This window comes from Malaclemys terrapin, chromosome 17 (genome assembly GCF_027887155.1).
Source record: "Malaclemys terrapin pileata isolate rMalTer1 chromosome 17, rMalTer1.hap1, whole genome shotgun sequence".
Lineage (NCBI taxonomy): Eukaryota > Metazoa > Chordata > Testudines > Emydidae > Malaclemys > Malaclemys terrapin.
The window spans coordinates 19,361,065-19,385,255 of NC_071521.1; the positions used below are offsets into that span (position 1 = coordinate 19,361,065).

Consider the following 24,191-nt stretch of genomic DNA (forward strand, 5'->3'; position numbering starts at 1 on the left):
TGAGAGGAGCAACGCTAAAATCGACCTTGCTGGGTCAAATTTGGGGTAGTGCGGACACAAATTGACGTTATTAACCTCCGGGAGCTATCCCAGAGTACTCCAATGTGACTGCTCTGGACAGCACTTTCAACTCCGCTGCACTAGCCAGGTACACAGGAAAAGCCCCGGGAACTTTTGAATTTCATTTCCTGTTTGGTCAGCGTGGCGAGCTCAGCAGCACAGGTGGCCATGCAGTCTCCCCAGAATCGCAAAGGAGCTCCAGCACGGAGCGAACAGGAGACACTGGATCTGATTGCTGTGCAGGCAGAACTCCGATCAAAAAGAAGAAATGCTAATATATATGCCAAAATCGCACAGGGCATGATGGACAGAGGCTACAACAGGGACACACAGCAGTGCCGCGTGAAAGTCAAGGAGCTCAGGCAAGCCTACCAAAAGACAAAGGAGGTAAATGGTCACTCTGGGTCAGAGCCCCATACATGCCGCTTCTATGATCAGCTGCATGGCATTCTAGGGGGGGAATCCTACCACTACCCCACCACTGTCCGTGGACATCTGCAAGGGGGGAGTCTCACGCAACATGGAGGAGGATTTTGTGGAAGAGGAAGAAGAGGAGGAGAATGTGCAGCAGGCAAGCAGTGAATCCTTGTCCTTCCCTCCTCCCCTATCCCACGCTACCCCCCCTGGGCTACCTTATCAGTTATCTCCCTTTTTTTTTTTTAATTCATAAAGAAAGAATGCATGGTTTCAAAACAATAGTGACATTATTTCCTTTGCCAGCTGTGATCGAAGAGGGAAGGGTGGTTGGCTTACAAGGAATCAAAATCAACAAAGGGGGCGGGTTTGCATCAAGGAGAAACACACACAACTGTCACACCATATCCTGGCCAGTCATGAAACTGGTTTTCAAAGCCTCTCTGATGCGCAGCATGCCTACCTGTGCTCTTCTAATCACCCTGGTGTCTGGCTGTTCAAAACTGGCAGCCAGGCAATTTGCTTCAACCTCCCACCCCGCCATAAACGTCTTCCCCTTACTCTCACAGATATTACGGAACACATAGCAAGCAGTAATAACAATGGGAATATTGGTTGCGCTGAGGTCTAACCTAGTCAGCAAACAGCACCAGCGAGCTTTTAAACGTCCAAAGGCACATTCTACCACCATTCTGCACTTGCTCAACCTATAGTTGAACTGCTCCTTACTACTGTCCAGGCTGCCTGTGTATGGCTTCATGAGCCATGGGAGCAAGGAATAGGCTGGGTCTCCAAGGATAACTATTGGCATTTCAATATCCCCAACAGTAATTTTCTGGTCTGGGAAGTAAGTCCCTTCTTGCAACTGCTCAAAGGGCACAGAATTCCTAAAGATGTGAGCGTCATGCACCTTTCCCGGCCATCCCATGTTGATGTCAGTGAAATGTCCCTTGTGATCCACCAGTGCTTGCAGCACCATTGAAAAGTACCCCTTGCAGTTCACGTACTGGTTGGCAAGGTGGTCCAGGACCAAGATAGGGATATGTGTTCCGTCTATTGCCCCACCAGAGTCAGGGAATCCTATTGCAGCAAAGCCATCCACTATGACCTGTACATTTCTCAGAGTCACTACCCTTGATAGCAGAACGTCAGTGATTGCATTGGCTACTTGAATCACAGCAGTCCCCACAGTAGATTTGCCCACTCCAAATTGATTCCCGACTGACCGGTAGCAGTCAGGCATTGCAAGCTTCCACAGGCCTATCGCCACTCACTTCTCAACAGTCAGGGCAGCTCTCATCTTGGTATTCCTGCACTTCAGGGCAGGGGAAAGCAACTCACAGAGTTCCAAGAAAATGGCCTTATGCATGTGAAAGTTTTGCAGCCACTGGGAATCATCCCATTCCTGCAACACGATGTGGTCCCACCAGTCTGTGCTTGTTTGCCGGGCCCAGAATCGGCGTTCCACTGTATCAACCAGCCCCACTGCCGCCATGATGTCCCACTTGCCACATCCCGTGCTTTCAGGAACATCTGTGTCCATATCCTCCTCACAATCGTCCTCGTGCTGCCGTCTCTTAGCCAGGTTTTGCACATACTGCAGGATAATGCGCAAGGTGTTTACAATGCTCACAACAGCAGCAGTGAGCTGAGTGGGCTCCATGCTTGTCATGCTATGGCGTCTGCACGGGTAAACCAGGCAAAAAGGCGCAAAATGATTGTCTGCAGTTGCTTTCCTGGAGGGAGGGAGGGGAGACTGACAACATGTACCCAAAACCACCGTGACAATGTTTTTGCCCTATCAGGCATTGGGAGCTTAACCCTAAATTCCAATGGGCAGCAGAGACTGCGGGAACTGTGGGATAGCTTCCGTGAGTCGATGCTAGCCACAGTAGTGAGGACGCACTCTGCCGAATTAATGCGCTTAGTGGGGACATACACAATCGACTGTATAAAATCGATTTCTAAAAATCGACTTCTATAAAATCGACCTAATTTCATAGTGTAGACATACCCTTAGTGTCCATAACAATGCATGTGACTGTCATGATCTTTTATTGTCGCAAGCTGAAAACAGTCTCAATTTGCTCTAAACCAAGTATTTATTGCACCATTCCCCATATACAGTACCTGTTTGAAAAGTTGTAATGGTTAAACAGCAGCAGGAATCTTCCATAGTGCTGCATCAACTAAAACAATATTACTTTCCTCTGTCCAAGCACTTCAGACAAGTTTCACTACCAAATGGTTAAAGTCCACCAGTCCAAGCTGAGGGGATAAAATTGATAAAGCAAGAAAATTTGAGATGACAGAATAAAGCAAGGATATCACTTTCATCCACTGGGTTTTTGTCTGATTCAGCTTTAAGTTGTAATACATATATAAAGGGATTTTTTTCTGGCCCTTCTATCAATCACTGGAAGTTGTAACGGTAACCTATTTAAGACAAAACAAAACAAAACAACCCTGACAATTCAGACAGAAATGTTACAAAAGATTACTGTGGTTCTAACCAAAGATGGCTTTAAAATAGGTCTAATATTTCCTCTATACCTCTTTTTGGCATGATCTTACAAAACTAACATTAAAAATGTGGGAATGGATACAGAGAAATTAATTACAAATGCAAAGTCAATGAGCTAACTTAGTCAAAACACATTTTCAGAGGAAGCTAAAAAAATGATACAAAAGCATGCTACAGTATTCGTTCTTTCAGTAGGTTCGCTAATACAGTATGTTTTACTGCATCTCAATGCTAGAAGTGTTTTCGCTGCTAAGGTTAAAAAGACACTGAAAACAGAAGTTAATGCAGACTCCAATTTGCTTTTCAAATCTCCCCTCCATTTTGAAAGCATCTCCTCCAAAGCACTAAACACGGATGATCCTCAAACAACATAGTGGGACGTTTCAGCAATTACACTAAAAACTCAAGCAAAGCAATCAATTAGCATCTTACCAGGAACATTTCACAACGTCACAATGACACTATATAAAAGGATCAAGATTATTTGTGCATTGGTTGGTGAGATAATGGTCAAGTTCTTTACATTTACGAAAGCAAAAGAGAAAAAGATAGCTTCTAAGCTGCCCTTAAAACACTGCACATGCCATAAGCTGCATCACACTGGTATCGAAAGGCCAATATCCTAAAGTAACACTGTTGTGTGCATCATGTCTCAGGAGAGAATTTTTTTCTTCTTTTGGAACTAACGTTCAATGGAATGCTGCAAGTCACATTGAGATAATCAGTTACAATACCTACGAGTGAAGTTAAATAACAGTCTTGTTCGCAGCTCTGAAGTTTAACTGTGTCCCGACAGACCCAACCGCTATCATGTTATTGTTTGATGCCCTGGGAAAAGCTGCACTGTTGTTTTAAGGTGCTTGGTATTTGATGGAAGCTATAGACAGTGCTTCTTGCGCTGTTTCTTTCTTGGTCCACATGAACAACAGTCCTGCTTAGGCCACATGACCTAGCTCCCTCTACAGGTTCCTATGCCACAGTAAGCATGCTCAGATAGGAGACCATTTCCTTTCAGCTTCTCTCAGTGTTGTGGAAACTGCAGCCATTTCATGGAAGCCAGGCAGTGCACAGACACAACCTCTTTCTAGACAGATCTTGCAAGACATTGAGAGGAGCCATCTTTTGCATCTCTCTCTCCCCCTCACTCGCTCTCTCTCTCACACACAGATTGAAGCAGAAAACTACTGACATTTCAGATGAGAAGATGGTTGAACAATTTAACTATTCAGTGACTTTACACATGTAAAATCAAGTTGAACTGATCTTTCCTTTCATCCACCCCTCAGGAAAATCAAATCCTTCTCTAAAATGGATGTTAGTTGAATGAATTCACACATAAATTAAACAAAACAGTCATTTGTTTCCAAGTAAGATTTTTCCCTTCCCCCTCCCCTTGAATTAACCCAAGTATACCTAGAAATTTCACCATCAAACTCTCTCTAGTGTGGATTGTCTTTGTCAGGGAGAGCATTTCACTTGTTTCTTTTTAAAAATGTGTTCTACAGGGGCCCATAAAACAACTCCTGGCTCTCTGGCTTCCGTTCTGTGATTCAGAATTTGAATATCCTTTTAGGACCTCACATTTTAAAGAGAGAGACAGCAGAACAACCATCTTCCTTCACAAAGGATACATGGGTCTAAGAGGCTTTTGCTTCATTTACACCATTATATATGCCATTTTCACAACGGAAATAAAAGTGGGAGGAAAAGGGAGGTTTTCCCTTCTGTAAGACGAGCAATATTTTGCCACCCTCTCCAATTCATACTTCACTTCTACCCAGAAATGAAGTTGCTTTTCTGTCTTCTCTGAAGCTACCTTAAAAGTACGACAAAGAGGCGATCTTAAGAGAGAGAGTAACTTTCCCTAGAAATGAGAGCGCATCTCTTGGAACCCTCGCTTACTTTTCCATTACTAAAAAAACTGCTCATCAGTTCCACCACAATCCCTTAAAACACCTCCTTCTTCCCGCAATGATTATTTAGGGGAATTATGTCCTAAACAGAAGGCTGGATCCCTCAGCTCCCATTGATTCGAATGCTCACTCAGCACCTCGCAGGAACCACAATTGGATAATATTCTGAGAGGTCAGCTAATGAATTATACGCCTGTGATCACATTCCACCCCACACTCTGAAAGCTGGGTGTGTTCAAAGGTTTTAAAGCCAAAATCCCAACAAGTTTGATGCTGCTGTTAGCCATTCTGAAGTGTAAAAATGCGCCCTTTGACTTTCTATGGAGAATGCTATGAAAACCTATGCTGTGGTGATGGCGGCTGAGATACGAGCTCTTTGGAAGATGCTCCTGCGTTTTTATAAGAATGTGCAGAATCTCTCAATGATATAGCAACCCTAGAACTAAAAGGTTAAATTTATAATGGGCAGATAGGGTGTAACTTAGAACATACTGTATTCCTAACAATCCTCATTTACAAATTCCTTCAGCTTTAACATGCAGTTACTTGGCAATCAACATTTCTATTTTGGAAATCCAAAACTTCCACTTTTCCCCTTCATTTAGCTTCTGCACACAGGAAGCTTGTACTGTACAAATAAGGCTTTGCATCATGCATACTTCACCTTCAAGAACAGAGATCCACCTTATTGCTTTAACCACAGTAACCATTTGCTCAGCAAAGAAAAGTATTGTTATTTTTCTTTGGGAGGGGAGACGTGGCAGGGATCAGAGACATTTCAGTGGATCCACAGAGCGAAGTCATACTAGTCATGATCATAGCCTTATGTCAGTGAAGCAGGCAGTAAAGATGGCTGCTCCCATTCACTCTCACTTTTGCTGCAGCTCCACTGAAATGCTGAAGATCATTTTAGAGATAATTCTGCTTCTAAATTTCCTATGTTCTTGTATTTCCCTCTCCTGACCTCCCACCTAATTTTGCAGCATTAGGGACAGACAGCCGCATGAACATACGATCTTTGGGATTCATCTGTTCATGTTGCTTTTATTAATTCCCCAAAATCATCAACCTCTGGTTGCAATATCACGTGATGGCTCTGTAAGTGATTCGGTTGACATAATGAATTTGTGTAAGGGAGAGCAGGAGGAAATGAACTCTTAAAAGCAAAGATCCTGTCTTCATGCAAATATCACTAGCAATAAGGGGAGAGAAATACAGAAAGCACCATGTGTACACTCAATTGTCTCTAAAAGGATTGTTTTTCAGCCATTGCCATGAGGTGGCAGTGGACCTTTAAGGCTATCTTACCTTTCACACAAGCACAGTAGAAAAGTGTCACATGAGCCTTAGCGTCTGAAACTATTAAGTCAAACTTCCTCCTCCAGGAGACTTGACCATACATGATAATTTCAGCCCCAATTTTCTCAACACCAGAAACTCAGTGGGGGGAGGGGGAAGAAGCCAATGAGATCAATCATGAAAAGCTGTAAATATATTCCACATATGAGCCAATGAAAATGAAAGCATTGCTTATAAACTGCATTGTCACAATGCATGTATTTCATACATACGCTTATTTTTTCCTCATACATTTCTCCACTATTAGTGCACCATCACCTATTACTAATGAGAAATGCTATACATCCAGACCTGTAGCATAGATGTCTGAGGCGCAGGACAGACCTTCTGAAAGGCACTTTAAAACTGACACCAAACTTACTACAAAGTTGCTAAATCAAACAAGCCATTTAAGGATTGCATCATGCCTTCCTTGTGCCCCGACAACTCTCAGCAAAGGCAATGGGAGAATTGGCTGTGCAAGAAATGCAGGTTTGGGCAATAAATATGCAAGTTAATTTAGGCAATAAACTGACTCATCACTCAACAGATTGATCTAACCATGTAAGGCAATCATCTGGAACTAAGCAATAAAATCAAAACCTGCAGGTTTCACGCAAACATTTACACACTAAAGTACATTGTGAAGAACAACCAGAGTTGTCCTAAAGAGTCAAACTACTTTACTGGATGTAGTCTAAAGATGGACTGTAATCAGAGAGACTTCTGTTAATGAAAAAAGCAAAATGCACTAACTTCATACAGTCATCCCAAAGCTCCATTCTTCATACTGTTCTAAATAGGCTACCCTCATTTGTAACTTTTTTTAGAACCAGGCTGATATGAATTTGGACAGCCAATACAATGTTTCCCATACAGTATATACAGTATCTCGGCACTGACTAGATGTTTCTATAATCACCAAACTTCCTCCTTTCTCTACACTAAGTGAGACTGTCATTATACCTCTCCACAACAAACACTGACAGCAAATGTAAATGTTTTATTAGCACTATACCATGTGGCTTGCTAGTACACCAACTGAAGTCAATCACCTCCTCCTACTGCACCAGTCAGCTGGTGATTAAAAATCCCATGGAAAAAGCTAACAACTGCACACCCAATGCAAAAACCCAACCCAACACAGATAACACGTTGCTGTTCTTCCCTTCAAACGTACTTGCCAACACTAAACCCTGTTGACTCCAGGCTGACAACTAGCATAAATCACCGTGTCGGCCAAGGAGCAAAATATATATATTTTCCCACTTCTTGCAAAATTAGAAAGACAATTGATTTCATGGAGTTTAATTTGTTTATAATCATTGGAATGCAAAATAAAAAAAGGAGTTCGTTTTACATTCCTTTGCACTCCCATAACCCCAAACAGCTTTGGATTCAAACTGAAATGTAGATCTGTTCCTTTTCAGGGTTACAAATAATAATAATTAACAACTGAGTTACCACAATCCTACACTGAGCGTGATCACATGTTCTCCAACATGAAGGCACAATCAGACAAAGCCAAAGCCTTCGCTGCCAGCCCTGTTTCCGAGTGGCCTGCCTGTTGTTGCTTTATGTCATAACCCGAACATTAGACAGGTTCTTTCTTTATATAGGTTTGCAAGTCAGTAAAGGTCATTATTTTAAAATCCTCCACGCTGATCAGCAGGAAGCAGTTTGAAGCCATCTTATGTGAGTGGTTAACTATGCTGCTTTTGAATCAATTCCAACACTTTCCTCAAGAACCACTTCATCTGGTCTATTTACTCCCAAGTCAGAATCCCTACGGAAGCCCCATGGCACGTGAATTAAATTTCCAGAATTCCCCTACCTCTGTGGTTCTGTCTGAAGAGAGCTGCTGTTTCCTTCCAGATCCTGACTTCAGGCCTATAACTCCTTCAGCCACAAATCCATCTCACTCTATGGGTGCAGCTTCAACCCTGGAGCATGCTCAGTAAAGGCATCTTCAGCCATTTCAGAGCTTTAATGAAATGTAAGCATAAGGAAGTGTCATTAGCAAAAAAAGGTGCAGGATTCATCATGATCCAGTCAACCTCACTGTTTCCATCCACTGTGTCATCAAGGTTAATCTTTCAATATGTGGAATGCAGGCTGCATTTTCAGTTGTCAAGTGTTATTTTAGAACAAAAGCAAGGAGAACATCTTGTCTCTGGCAAGCCTTATGCAAAAAGTAGCATTTAACAGAGACACTGAAACAAGCATATTTTCACCTTAGGCCTTTCACAGATGAGAACATTTTCATCAGAAGTCATTAAAAAATGCATTTACAGCAGACTTAAACTGATGCTTTGAGTGCACTATGCAAATAGTGCTTTTCATCTTAAAGCTAAATCTACCTTAATTTATTCTCTATTACCTGGAAAACTATTCCAAAGGAAAGTTACAACGCATGATGGGAAAAGAAAATTGCAACACACATCAAATTACTTTTTAAGAAACCAAACAAGGATATTTGTTGTTGTCCAGTCAACCCTCAATTCATTTTTCAACACTAATTCATCAAAATACATACAGTATTTTATCCCTCCAAACTGCTTTACAAATTACAAAATAGGCAAAGTCACTGAATATTGAAGTCCATTGGGCATTTTTCACTGGCACAGTGCATCTTGTGAACTACTCTTCCTGTGAAAACTATGAACTTTCTCCTGCAAACCTTTACTCCTTACTGACGTGAGTAGTCCCATTAGTTCAACAGGACTACTTACATAAGGAAAAACTAGTTGTATGAGTAACGGTTTGCAGGAACGGGCACAAAACTAGCCATTAGCCCCTACAAAGTTTTATTTTACACCATACTCCTCATCTTGGGTCTTAGCCAAAAAACCTCTGGACACGGAAATCAGTTAACTGTCCATGCACACCACTACTTGACACTGGGGTTTTCTATGCATCCCATGACTAACACTTCTTTAGTTCGTGTACAGTGTCTGCTGCAATGCAAATGTTTTGGGCCCTCGAAGAACAACCTGATATTCACAACACAGCATTTCACACAAGCCCTGGACTAGCTTAGCTGGTAGTTGGGTCAGGAGAGTGCATCTTTTTCTAAGCTAAATTTCCAAGGAGGCAATTAGAGCACCCAAATGATAAAAAGGGGACTAAAATATATTTAATGCAATAAACCAAGTTAAATGTACCGTTTCCATTTATCTACAGCATACTCACGAGCCAGGTGGACATTTCTCGCATGTAGCTTACATTTGGTATACAATGAATTCACAATTTATATATATATACACACACACACACACACACACAAATTCAAGATAGCACTCTATAGCCAGCCAACTAGTGGTGTTTTGCTTTAACCAAATTATTTTGGGGTAGTAAAGTGCTGATGATGGCTTCCTGTTCACTCTCAAAGGAATGACATTCACTTTTGACACATCCTTTCGAGCAGAGCATCAGTGAGATGCATTTCACCAGAGTATAACACATTTGGTAAAGTGACCCATGATAAATTTACTATGTAAAAAGTGTGTGTTTGTGTCCACTCAAACCTTTAGTTCTCCCAAAACATTTCATGACATCACCCATACTCACACACTGAAGTGGCCATTTGGCCCCATGACACTTCCTTTATGGGACTGTGTAGTGGGTCCATCATTTTCAATGCAGGACAGTGTTCTCCTTACACCATAATAGGCAAATCTAAGAGATTATATAGGTTTTCATTAAGCACAAATTGGCATAGTCTGCTGACGAATTCCATCCCCCTCCTCCTCTCTTTACCTTTAAATTGAAGGTAATTTAAAAATAATATGCAGACCATATAATCCTGCGGCATGTCTGCTAAATGTAAGCATTTGCAACTAGCGCAGCTCAAGCATGTCAGGTTTGTTTCCTTGGAAACAAAGACCAATTTGTAAGCATTGCCTTTTTAAAAAAAAAAAAAAAAAAAAAAAGGAAGATGTACCTGCAACTCTTGTTGATAAAAAGGAATTAAAACTGCTTCACATACCATCAAGGTTCTTGCAGAACTATCAATAGTCAGTGCAGCAAGCCAACTGTTCATGAAAGGGACAGACTGACTTGCAACTATATAAAAACCCCTTTTCAGTAGCTATCTGCCCAAGGCATTTGCTTTGTTTCCTTGGGAAGTGGTGGGGAAAGAAAGAAAGGAAGAAAGGAAATCAAGATTCAATCGCTTACCCTAGACTAGGTACTCTGTTTCCAGTGGATGAACAGACTAAGTGGGAAACCCTTAACACAGTTCAACAAGGTATGTTAGCACAGTTCAACATACACCTGCCATCAACACAGACTGAAGAGCGGCAACATGTCCAGTAGAAACAGTAACCTTTCCCAGATTTGTTTTGTTAGTTTTATCTCCAAAGTGTCAGGCCAAGGGCATGCATTAGGGTTTATGTGCAAAGGCTTCCTTTCTTCACAGTCATAACTCTTCTCGTAGGGCTGTTCACACCGAAAGGTCCTCGAGCTGAAGGCTATAAATCCTCTGGTGATGACACATAACCTCTTTGTGTGGACAGGAAGGAGGGCAACGGGGGAGAAACATTAAGTATTAGTGTTGAATGATCTAGAGCCTGATCTGCAGAGGTGCTTAGCACCTGCAGCTCCCACTGACTTCATTTGGTGTTGCCGGGGCTTGAAAATCAGGACGCAGGAAGTCAAATGAACACACATAAAAGAGCAAATAAAGTGATGGCTCCTTAAACATATTCTTCTGAAGACTGACTCAGCACAGAGTTCATCTTAAAACAAGCTGGGCCTCAAGGCCAGCGTGCAATATCTGCTTGAGTTGGCATGGGCCCGATTCTCCCTTACATGTGTGTAAATCACAAGTAACAGCAATGAAATCAATGGAGATACTGAGGTGAAAGGAGAACTGGTCCCAGCATACCTCATATTGTTATCCTGAATGCAACCCGCAGTGTGGGAGGCACTTTCCAAATACAGAATAAGATGCCCAAGAAACCAGGCAAGCTACAGAGACAGCGAAAGGGATGCAACATACAAACAAACCTCTGTCCTATTTAAATTGTCTTTTAATGGTAAAAGCTAAGTGTTTACCTTTACTTGATTTACAAAAACAAAGCAAACCACCTTCAAGTCCTCATAATTGATGACTTATTGTTTATATGTAGATAATAGATCCACAGAATGCGGCCACATCACCAATATCTAGTAAAACTGCATTTCTTTCTTGCAAATGGAGAGCAAGGCACTGAGACCTCACGCCATCGAGCACCTAATTTTCAATAGTACTCTGTCCAAAGGTTAATCTGCAACGAGGGTGCTTGGAAATTTTTAAAATCAGGCCTTCAGCTCTTATCCATCAGAGGGATAAGAAGAGGCCTTCTGCTTGAAAATGCCAATTTACTGATGGAACGACCTTGTGACCCACTGGAACATGCTCACAGTAGAACCCAGGCAGTAGCCTGAAGGGTAAAATTTGATATTAAAAACTTGCACGTGTCAAGGGAAACTGCCTCAGATTCGCGGTTCCCAACCTCTCCAGACTCCTGTGCCCCTTTCAGGAGTCTGACTTGACTTGCATACCCCAAGTTCCACCTCACTTAATAACTACTTGCTTATAAAATCAGACATCAAAAGCACAGAAGTGTCACAGCCCACTATTATGGACTCATTTTTACCGTATCATTATAAAATAAAGCGACTGGAATACAAATATTGTACTTACCTTTCAGAGTGATGCTTGAGCCTGGTTTTCACTTGCGAAGCCGAAACCCGAGCCCCACCACCCGTAACTTAGCTTCGCGAGGGCCTCTGTGGCGTGAGGCCCCGGACAATCGCCCTGCTGGCTACCCCCTAATGCCAGCCCTGTGTATGTTTCCATGATTTTATTGTTCATTGCCCACGCCCTGTCCATGACTTAATAAAAATACCCGTGACAAAATCATAGCATTACAGATAGAGCAGTAAAAACAAGTCACTGTCTGTATGAAATTTTAGTTTGCACTGACTTCGCTAGTGCTTTTTCTGTAGCCTGTTGTAAAATTAGGCAAATATCTAGACGAGTTGATGTACCCCGGAAGATCTCTGTGTACCCCCAGGGATACGTGTACCCCGGGTTGAGAACCACCACGTTAGAGCATGAAGCCCTAGCTTAAAAGCAAATCCACTGTCAGTACATTGACTTTTCAACTGACAGTGAAAGGCATTTAACTGGTTTAATGCAATTTTCCAATCATAGCCCAGTCTGAAATACTGTAACCCCAAAGGCAAATTCTCCAGCCAACCACCCACAAATGTACGTCTTCACCTCCTGCAGCTTATTCTTATAATACTAGATTTGTCCAAACCAATGTAGATGTTCTTGGAGGCGTTGACCATTTCCCAGCCCTAATTATCTATGTGTCTCAGCTATAAAGACAGATTAAATACCCAACAGAGCATTTAAAATCACCTAAAGCTGGTTATAAGGAAAAATTATCATCTGATTAATTTTATTACTACAAATAATAAAAATACTTAGCACTTTTCATCTCTAAATCCCAAAGTGCTGTATAAAAGGTGGAGATAATGAAACTTACCCATTTTATAGATGGGAAAACTGAGGCACAGAGAGGAGAAGGCCAAAAGTTTGAAAAGTGGCCTTAGGCGACGTCTATGCTACCCTGCAGTTTGGACTGTAGGGGTGTGAATAGCTGAGCACTCCAGAGTGCTGAACAGTAACACCCCTATATGGATGCTGGGTGCATGAACTAAAAGGTTCCTAGTCACATTAACAAAAACCTCTTCAAAACAGGATTACGTTAATGCAGCCTAGGAACTTTTTAGTTCATGCTCCCAGCATCAACATGGGGGTGTCACAGTTCAGCACTCTGGGACGCTCGGCTATTCACACCCCTGCAGCGGGGTATCGATAAGCTCTTAGTGTAGTGTACTGAGCATGAGGATGGGTCTTCAAAGACCTAGATTCTACTCCAGGCCCTGCCACTGATTTGCTGGGTCACCTTGGGCATGCCACTTTAGCCAAAATTTAGGCCACTGCTTTTGGTTTCCAAATTTGAGATACTTTGGGTCTGACTTCAAAATTCAGTGGGATGTGGGCATCTAACGCCTTTAAAAATCCCAGCCTTAATTATTTTAAAACAAGCATAAATATTACCAAACAGAAGTACCAGCTATATTATTTTTTCTTTATATATTCCCCTCCCCCAAAATAACTTTTAGTTGATGGGGAAAAAAAAATCGTACAAAAAATGTATTTACACAAAAAGTTTTACTTTTAATCGGTGCACTTCTTTGTATTTAAACCAGACTGCATCCTGCTGTTTTAGAATCTGTGACACCAGTACACCAACTGGCCAGTGTCACAAGAGGTCACTCTTCAAGAAGTTAGTCACCACCACCAGCAAGAAAAACCACTTGTACTGAAAATTATTTAATTATTTCTTTGCTGGAGTGGCAGGGACACAGAATATGGTCAGACAGCTGACAGCTGGAGTTGCTACATCATGTGGTTTGTACAGATAAACATTTGCCAATTTTGTTGGTAACAATGTAATATGGCAACAACAGTATATGCAAAAATATCAGGTCAGACCACTTGCTTCTTAACAGGTTTAAATATTGCATCCCATTCTCCCTTTTTTCTGCACCCTTGTTAGTGCCCCAACACGTGCTGCTTGCAAATACCTAAGTAACAAAGAATGAATGCTTGGGGCCACTCGTGTTCCTGGAAATGTATGAACACTAATTTAAATGAGGAAAGGTAGCCATGGCATTTGGTGCACTGGCCTATTTAACCAGCCTATTTAAATATGTTCCACAATTTGCCATGACAAAGGCCCAACATTCATCTTCCATAAGAAGATTCTATAAGAATAAGCCTTTGTTATGGCAGAAAAAGGGGAGAATGGGAGGTAGTTTCTGTTCCTGAGGGCTTGTCTACACTTACCGGGGGGTTCATCGCACCGCGATCGGTGCATTAGTGGTTGATTTAGCAGGACTAGATCGCTCTCCCGTCGACTCCTGTACTCCACCTGAACGAGAAGCGCAAGGGGAGTTGATGGGAGAACGTCTCCAGTCGACATCGCGTAGGGTGGAGCCCGCAGTAAGTAGATCCAAGTACGTCGACTTCAGCTATGTTATTCACGTAGCTGAAGTTGCATAACTTAGCTCGATCTCCCCCCATAATGTAGACAAGGCCTCAGTCTGCCACAGGCTAGCTGTCTGATCTTGGCCAAAGTCAACTGTAACCCTGTTTTCAAAAACGGTCACTGATGCTGGATGCCCAACTTTGGACACCTTAGGCCTGATTTTCAGAAGCGCTGAGCGCCTATTGCTCTGATTGGCACTTACGGAAGCTGCAAGTGTTCAGCACCTCTTAAACTCAGGCCTCAAGACTCAGACCGAGCACCCAAAAAGCAGAGGCACCCCGAACTAGATCAATATTTTCAAAACTGGCCTCTCAAGCTGTCAGTGCTCCAGGTTTCCCAGGTAGGAAATAATACTACGCACGTACTGCCCAGGAAGATGTGAGTGGGGAAGAGGCCCATTCGGGCACATCACGATAACAACTATATAAACTCAGATGGCTATAATGGGAAAATCCCTTTGGCATTGCCATTACTCTGCTAGGATTTTTGATATTCCCCCTTCCTGACGTGCCTCAGATGTTGGTGTGAAACCTACAAGGGTGAATATTTACAGGTCAGTAAACTGACATGCCTGGAGCTCCAGAGACTTTTTGTTTTTTTAAACCCCCTTTGGAAGGAATAGGCTGAAAGATCAGTTTTAAGGCACTCTCAGACGCCTGTCATTTCAGAAAACATTCAATGCTCTCCATCCATTCTGGAGTGACTAAAGCTTTGCTGGAATCCCAGTTCAGTGCTGCATATTACATACCTAATCTAAACATGCCTCATTCCAGAGAGACTGGAATGGATGTCATGAATCAAACAAGCAGCCTTCATCCATCCCAACACACAAACTGAAAACACGAGAAACATGGCTCACGGTTATAAATAATAAAAGTACATCAAAACCTTTATTTATCCCCGCGTCAGTATAATACCAATGCCCCAGTCTGTAGCAAAATGCTAATGCCACATCTTCATAAAGCAGAACTCTCTCTGCAGTGAGGGATGCTACTAAATCAGACATTCTGTTCAGATCTAAATTGTGGAAAGTGGACACTCGTCCGCATGCTAAACAAATGAGAGAGACCAGTGGATTTTTCACTCCTTCATTTCTAGCACAATTTTATTTCTCTTGCAGCTATTTCTTTTGTCCCCCGTAATGCTACTGTTCACTCAATTATGCTTAACTCTAGGCATCTCTCACTCTATTTGAGGAAAAGGAAGGGGAAATAGCCGCTGTCACTTCGCTTATAAAAACTACATCCAAACAGTGCTCCATCAGGATCATGATGGATTTAAAGTTGCTGAATCCTGGTCATTGGAGGTTTTTAAGAGCAGGTTAGACAAACAGCTGTCTGGGATGGTCTAGGTTTACTTGGTCCTGCCTCAGCCCATGCGGCTGGACTTGATGGTCTCTTGAGGTCCCTTGCAGTCCCACATTTCTATGATTTGATGTCAGCCCATGTACTGATATGCCGCATCTTGCCATGCAAAATATTAAAGCAGGTTCTCTGTCCCATTTACAGAACGCATTGAGAAGCGGGACAGCTAAAGCTTTGGCGAAGGAGACTGTTCCATTAGGTACTCTATCCAGACAGCCATTTTCATCGCAACCTACCTCGTAGTGCTTATCAAGGGCACGCTTCATTTCCGAAACCAACTCTCACACTGCCTGGTTCCCAAAATCGCCTTTAAATGTTGCATTCATTGAAAACAGGGGCACCTCCGGAGAGGGGGAAAGTTTTTAAATTGTGTCTGTGTCTTCACTGCAAAAAAAGAGGTGCATGTTTGACATTGAGATGACTCACTTGAGATAGCCAGCTCGATAGAAAATCCTAACAGAGAGAAGGCACTGTAGTGTTTACCTTGATGTTGCTAGTTGAGGTGAACCCCAGGTCGGCTGTATAGTGCTGACCTACACCGAGGTCAAACCTACCTATATCTTGTCTCCACTAGGATCTCACATTAAGATAGCTATTTCACCACAGCGATCTTGAGGAAAAAACACACCTCTTTTAGCAGTCAAGACAGAGCCTAAGATTGTGATAGTCGTTTTATAGTGTTTGAGAACAAGGTAGGCAGGCTATTGCCATGCCTTAGGAAGCATGAGTGACACAGAATATGTATTCACTAGCAGAGTATAATCCTCCTAAACTCTCTTTGCACATGGCCATTCACATGCTTTATCAGGGCTTCTAAGCATCAAGACATTACTCAGCCAGCTGCAGTGTCTTAAATGAGGGGAATCTACTGCCTCCAGGGGGGGGTCAGGTTGGGGGAAGGGCAGGGTCATCCCTCTCAGTCCAATGCCAGCACAATTTTCAGATTTACTTTTTCAACAGCCAAATCACCATTTAATCACAGGTTCACATGATGGATAAAGCAAACATCTTGTTACATAACACAGGGGTAAGTTACTGGGTCTTGCTTCTTCCCCTCCCACATCCTTTGCCCTTTTCATTCATTCTCCACCTTTCTCTCTGTATCTTTAGGTGTCTTTTCTTCAGTCTTTTTTTAACATCTGGGCTTTTTCTTCCACTAGTTTGTCTAGAATTGTTCATCCCCTTAAACGTTTCAGTGCATTTCTCTTCTTCCTCATCCTCTATGCCAAGTTTTTCTTCTTCTGATCTGGTCTCTCTTCCCCTATTTTTACCATCAGTGTTTTCTTTCTCCTCTTTTTCCCCCGCTCTCCCAATGACATCCCCCCACACACTCCATTTATAATCCTCTTCCTATGGACCCCTTCAGATGGTAGTTGGAGCACAGATCCTGCTGGTCCTCAAAATGCTGGGGATGAAGGTGTCCAGGCAGCAGAGTTAATTGGCAGCTGCTGTCCTCCAAAAACAGGTGAGCTTGCTTGAAAACTCTGCCAAATCCCCTGTCTCAGAAACTGTAAAAATCAAACCACAAAACACATACACACACTCCCCTGAGCCGGCCAGTGAGGAGGAAGCCCAGTGTCCCCACTCTCATTGTCTGTACAGGATTCCAAAGAACATTCCTTTCTCTAATTTAACCTAGGGATAGACCAGGGGTAGGCAACCTATGGCACACATGCCAAAGGCGGCACACGAGCTGATTTTCAGTGGCACTCACACTGCCCGGGTCCTGGCCACCAGTCCGGAGGGGCTCTGCATTTTAATTTAATTTTAAATGAAGCTTGTTAAACATTTTTAAAACCTTATTTACTTTACATACAACAATTTATACCTGCCTCTGGAAATTTCCATTACATGTGTCTGACGAAGTGGGCATTCACCCACGAAAGCTCATGCTCCAATACATCTGTTAGTCTTAAAGGTGCCACAGGACTATCTGTTGCTTTTTTACAGATCCAGACTAATACGGCTACCCCTCTGATACGTAACAATAGTTTAGTTATATATTATAGACTTATTGAAAGAGACCTTTTAAAACCGTTAAAATGTATTACTGGCACGCAAAACTTAAATTAGAGTGAATAAATGAAGACTTGGCACACCACTTCTGAAAGGTTGCCGACCCCTGGGATAGACACAGATCTTCTTCCTTGTTAAGTGTCCAAACAGTAGAATGTGTGTGTATGGCCAGGGAATAGGGGGAAGGGCTCCTGGCTTTTTTGAAGCTCTTCCAACCTTTTACCTTTTGAGTGATGGAACAGCCACTAGTAAGGGCTAGTTATACCAGAATAATTATCCCGTTATATATATCAGTATATGTCCCCATGTGGACACACTATTCTGAAATTAAATGACTTTATTCCAGCATAATTACTCCACTTAAAAAGCCAGGATTTATCCCAATATAACTGTAGCAGAATAATTATCTTGCTGTAACTATGCCGGAAAGTTTCCCTAAAAATTGGTAGAGGAAATACATTTTGGAATTAAAATCTCCCCTCAAAAACGCTTTTGCAAAGCAGGACCTTTGGAAATACAGGGTTCCTGTTCACTTATATTTGTCTGGATTCTCTGCTAGGTCGCAGCCCCTACCTCTTACATCAGATGTTTTTACTCATGGGCACAGGCACTGTCAGTATCCCACTGTAGACTAAGGATTCCAGAAGACAGTGCCTATGCCATCGAGTTCAACACTCCGGCATCCAGATTTACTCTGAAAAGGTGAAGAGCACCCAGGTGCAGAAGGCCTGTGCAAGGCAGCATCTAAGCCTCCCATTGTCACTGTGGGGGGAGGAGGCTTCTAGAATGGCCATGCAGAATGTGTCTGCATCCTTATCCCCTGTGCACCGGGGGCTCAATCCTGCCAGGTGCAGAGCCCTCTGGCCCTAGTCAAGCAAGGCACTTTAAGGAGGACTGTTCACATGCTTCAAGTGGTTTCCTAGGCTGGAATAAAACAAGCCAGCAGTTTGCAGGAGCCAGCTCCATGTTTGGGGACTCTCCAGCAAACCTGATTAGGCTGGAACAGAGGGACTACTGGATTGGCACTTGGATACAGTAACCAGAACTCCCACACAGGGGCATGAATAGGCTGTGACCACTTACCAGTCCGCGGACTGGAAAAGCAGTTATGTCTGTTCATGTCTCTGGGGTGGATTTTGTCCCTCCCCCGTCCCCAGCGGCATTCCCAGCACAAAGCCCAATGAATTGTGGTTTGTGTGGTATGCAGGAGAAAGAGGGCAGATGGGAGGGATGAATTTCAGGCAGCACCCCTGCAGAACCTATATCACAGGAAAGCATCAGTGCTCCAAAGCCCACTGCTCAGGTGCATTTCACAGTCACCAAGAAGAATCCTTTGACACCTATTTCCCTCTTGAAGCTGGCTTCCTTCCCCACCCTTCCTTGCAGGCGGGTTTATTATTGGACATTTTATTGAAAAAATGAGAGTGATGCCATCGCCAGGTGCTTTATATTTATCCAAAAAAAAACCACTAATTGATTTTTCAGCATTATGACTTAGCAACCTGATTTGTTATTGTAGGGTTGCTTGCTCATGAGAACTAGGCTACTGATGCCAATTTTTAAATTTAAAAAAAAAATGGAAATTGCACTAATTATTTATTTTAATCCAAACCCTGAAACAGAAAGAATTACATGGAGTTTTAAGTCAGAAGGGGGCAGGGGGAAATCGATCGAGTTATGGGTCTATTGACCTTAAACAGTGCCCTTTTGAAATCGGAATGATCACATATTTAACTGATGGGGTGCGAATGCTACACACTCCAGGGCAACACAATGCTGTTTAGTAACGTTCTTCTAGAATTATGCTATTTAAGAAACTGCACAGACCTTTCTCCTAGATGCCCATTTTAATACAACATCATCTGAAAACCAAGGCAAAAAATCCAAAATAAGGACACAACGGTTTTTTTAAAAACGGGCCTATTTACCAGGGTTACCCTCATTTCTGTCTTTAAAAAAGAAAATAATCAACAAAACTATTATTGAACTCTGGAAAACGTAATATTCAAAGTAAACAGTCCCCAAAATGCTATGCAACAAATCCACCCAGCCCTTATCTTTTCTCCATAGCTATACATTATGAATGGATCCCAAGGCACTGTGGTTTGTAAGCTGCATTTCATGGCTCTCTTTGCCTACTTACTTCAACACTCAAAACGACGAAGGGTTGCCTTAATTCTGCTTCATTAAAGAGAGAAAGACTTGGTGGGACTTACCACAGGCAATTAAAAATAAATAAATCAACTGACGTTGCAATTTGTGGCCTTACCTGCTTCTGAAGGAACACATGAAAAGGGAATATTTCCAACAGCAGCAGCATGCAAGCAAAAGGCAGCATCTTAGAAATGGCACCTTACACAGCACAAATGAAAAGTGCAAAGGTTCCATGCTACCAGAACTAGCCTGGCCTTCAGCAGAGCAGATAAAATATCAGAGAGACAAACTACTGATATGTGCTGCTAAGCCATTTAAGTTTAGAGAAGCATTTCCTCTAAGACAGTCTTTAGAAAACCCCAAAGGACTGAAGAATCAGCAGTAAAAACCTCTTAAATAAAGCTCGACATGATCCATACCTCTGTTTGGCTGTGCTGGCTTTTAAGATTTTCATCAAAGATTTCAGAGGCCTACACTGGTCTGTCCATGAGTTCCAACCCCACGGTAGGTGCTGAGGAGCATGCTCAGTGAGAGTTTTCTTACAATGCTCCACAGCTTCCTTCAGCTCATGGTACTGCAGTTGTGCTAGCCAGCTGAAGAGGAAGTGAGTGGAAGCAAGGTGCAGGAGATACTGTGTTACTCTTTGGGTGTTTCAGGGGGAAAGGAAGCAAAGATTTCCCTTCCAAACGGAGAGCTGGGACAGTTTTAAGCACTCCAGATCATGTCTCGGACTAAACTACGAGATTAATCATTAAGCGATTAAAATGTGCAAACATTTTGCTTGGTGTGCCGACTGCCACATTTAATATTTCAAACAACAGCCACGCCAATATTATTCCTTAATTGAACATAACTGGATCTCGGGTACCTTTCCAACAGATTAAACCACAGAAATAGCCACATTTTTAATGAGGATTTGGCACTATTCAAAGCCAAACAGATTTCAGTAATATTGGTAGGCCATAAATTCTTTCAAAAGAAGGAGGGAGGGGAAGAAAACCCAATGGTAATATATCTGCATTCCCTACATTAGAGCCTTTTTGAATTTTAAATGCAAATTAAAAACCCTAAATATTTAGTGCCATGATAATTCCAACAACATCTGGACAATTTTCTTTGCCTTGTAAAAGATTTTAGCCAGCTTTTTCTGAGACTCAGTCCATGTTGTTCACACAGAAAAGGCTCCTTTTACTTTTGCATGCTTCAATCAGTTTCTGTAGTTTCTATGCCAACATGCATTTGTCATTCTTTAAAAAGAGCATTTGGGAGGGGAAAAAAGAGCCTGAAACATGTTAGAGGGTTGTTGTTTTTTCTGTCCAGGGCATCCATTCCCATTTTCTCTGAGCCACGGTAGCCTGAAAAAGGCCACGAAGCCATGATCTTAGCCATTTGAACATTTCCACCTGCTTTAATGTGCAGTGGCAACTCAGAAAGAGGAAACGAAAGTTTATTCAGTCAGTCTGGGTTTTTCAAAAAATTTTTATTCCAGCTCTCCAACCAGGATTTTGGAACAGCAAAAAACCACACCAGTGAATCCTGATGAGATAGCTCTGGGTTAGGAATGACTGTGGCCACAATCCTGCAATTTGAAGCACGTGGGTAGACCCCAATACCAACACGCTCATTTCATTGGAACTCTGTTTGCCTATAAAGGGCCCTCTGCCCAGATCAGACTGCAGAATTGAGGCCTATGCATGTTCTCAAACTCACAGTAAAAGTACCCAGAGGCAAACAGCAGCTGTTGAACTATTACTGGGAAACAAAGTAGTTTGTTTTTTTTTAACCAACCATAAGCAACAACCCCACCACACCCTGCAAACAATTCCATTTTTATAGTCAACACTCCTGCTCAGAACTATGCAGAACTGTAAAGCATTATGTAACTTTCAATGAGATAGCGCTTAATAACCTTCTAGTGAGCTGGTGTAAAGTGATCTATAGGTTTTATTTCATTACAAACATTGAATCTATCTCCCCATGTAAGTATTCTCACACCTCTTATCAAACTGTCTGTACTGGGCTAGCTTGATTATCACTTCAGAAGTTTTTTTCTCTTACTTAATTGGCCTCTCAGAGTTGGTAAGACAACTCCCACCTTTTCATGCTCTCTGTAGTGTGTATATATATCTCCTCACTATATGTTCCATTCTATGCATCCGATGAAGTGGGCTGTAGCCCACGAAAGCTTATGCTCAAATAAATGTGTTAGTCTCTAAGGTGCCACAAGTTCCCCTGCTCTTTTTGCGGATACAGACTAACACGGCTGCTACTCTGAAACCTGTAAAGTTACAGGCGCAGCTGCCATGGAGACAAAGAAAGCTGCAACCAGGGGAAAAAACAGCTTAAGAAAATCATGGGAATAAGTATCACTGCACTGGGGGGGGGGGGGAGGGGACCCCTTCTGAATGCACTATCACTGTGGTTTTCTGTTACACCTAAAGTTCATGCATAGTATGTGGCACTGCCTTGGGGGTCTAGTCTTATAACACAGAGATGTCAAGAGCTCACTAACAAGGTACCCACTGGAAAAATACACAGGCTAGATGGCCAAGCCTGAAGGAGAGTTGAAATGGGCCTTTCCCACGGATATGCAGAATTGACACAACTGTTTCTTAACAAGGAGTCTCTTGTTGCTCACTAAGAAGAGACGCTGCATGGACAGCACTAGCAGGTTTCTCTGTCTACAGGGATGCCTGACCATGTTCTCATCTTTGGGGTCGGGGGGGAGAAAGAGCAGAACGCAGTGTTTGGTGATCTATTGGATCCTCAAATCCATCCCCTCTGCATGTGCCGAGTATAGTCCCTAACACAGGAGGTGTCAGACTGTAAACTGCTGCTAGGATCAATCCAAGCCAGGAGACCAAGAGGAAGAACTCCTCCCACTGACTTCAGCTGGAGTTTTGGGTGCGCAAAGCATGCAGAATGGGCCCCTCGAAATGTGGATGGCAGGGGAGCTAGACACAAGGGGAGAGCGTTGGCTGATTATGGGATAAACGATAGCATTCGAGTTATCACATACGTGTAGGACCCTATTGGCTTTGTAGAGCTGTGTGCCTACGCAGTCTGCTAATTTATATCACTATCGCTTCATTGTGTGCCAGCCCCACTGCTTTTTGTTCCTTCCTATGCTGATGCAAGAAACATGCTTGAAATACAAGTTTATTTCTTTATAGGGGTACGCACCCGTCACCCCAGAAAAATGAGCAATGCCGCAGACTAGGGAGCTCAGCCTGGTCTCCCTCAGGATGAAGACTGTGCAGTTGTGTTATTGATCCTGCAGTATTCGGGTTTAAACATAACACCTGCAAAGCCTCAGAGTTTCAGGGATGAGTTTGTGAGTGGGCAAAGGAGAAAGGGAACGCGTGGAGATATATACATCTGCATAGATAGTCAAGTCAAGCGTGTTGATCTAAGTGTCTTAACCAGTCAACAGATGAGGGAAGAGCATTGTACAATGTCCAGGATGGAACCAGGTTGCCCTGTTTGATAGAAGCAACCTGCAAATATACGACCTACATCTTTTAACAGCCATGGTGGCAAAACGGGGAGTCATGATCATTCCACCTCTGAAGCGATTGATTTCTACCCAAAGATGGAGCACCCAAAGATGGGGCTGAAGTCCAGGGCCCTGAGCCTTGTCAACTGTGGCTGAAGCCAAAGCCTGAGCAACTTAGCTTCGCGGGGGCCCCTGTGGCATGGGGCCCCAAGCAATTGCCCTGTTTCCTAACCCCTAATGCCGACCTTGGCTTTTATATGCAGAAAATCAGTTGTTGTGACACAGGTGGGCCATGGAGGATTAATAGCATGATGGGGGGGGAGGGCTCAAAAAGAAAAAGGTTGAGAACTCCCACCTTAGGGGAACTCTCCAAGTGGGGTGCCTTGAGCTGAGACAGTGGCTCAGTAAATTAAACCCACTTTTAAACAGGGATAGATGTGGCAAGTCTTGTACCCTATGAAGCGAATTCTGCAAGGTGACTTGCTGCCAGAGAGGCACTATTGGACCGAATGGGTAGCTAAGCTAGGTTGGTCAGTCTCATGGTACCTGTTATCATATGAATGGTTTCATTCAACTGACTGTCTACTAGTCCTGTCAAAGCACAGCCCAGTATAACACCCAGATACACAGGCTTTGGGTCATGGTCCAGCTTTCAGCATTTTGTGAAGATATCAAGGGGTGTAATGCAGCTACATTCCTGTTGTATACCCCGTAAGTAACCTGCTTCATCAGTTGCACCAAAGCTGCAACTAAGGCCTGGTCTACACTGGGGGGAGGGAAGGGGGTGTCGATGTAAGA

General features: G+C 42.9%; 1 protein-coding gene across 5 annotated transcripts in view; it reads right to left on the minus strand.

Annotated features, from left to right (window-relative positions):
* Window positions 1-24,191, minus strand: part of EHMT1 (euchromatic histone lysine methyltransferase 1) — a 163,030-nt gene that overhangs the window by 103,983 nt on the left and 34,856 nt on the right. The window contains exon 1 of one of the 5 annotated variants that reach the window (XM_054007466.1): window positions 20,317-20,395. The exons of 3 other annotated variants lie outside the window; for them this stretch is intronic. The gene's annotated coding sequence lies outside the window, so the exon portion shown is untranslated. Of the gene's footprint in view, window positions 1-8,083; window positions 8,118-20,316; window positions 20,396-24,191 lie in introns of those variants that run through there. One more of the 5 variants, XM_054007469.1, reaches the window with a different exon arrangement.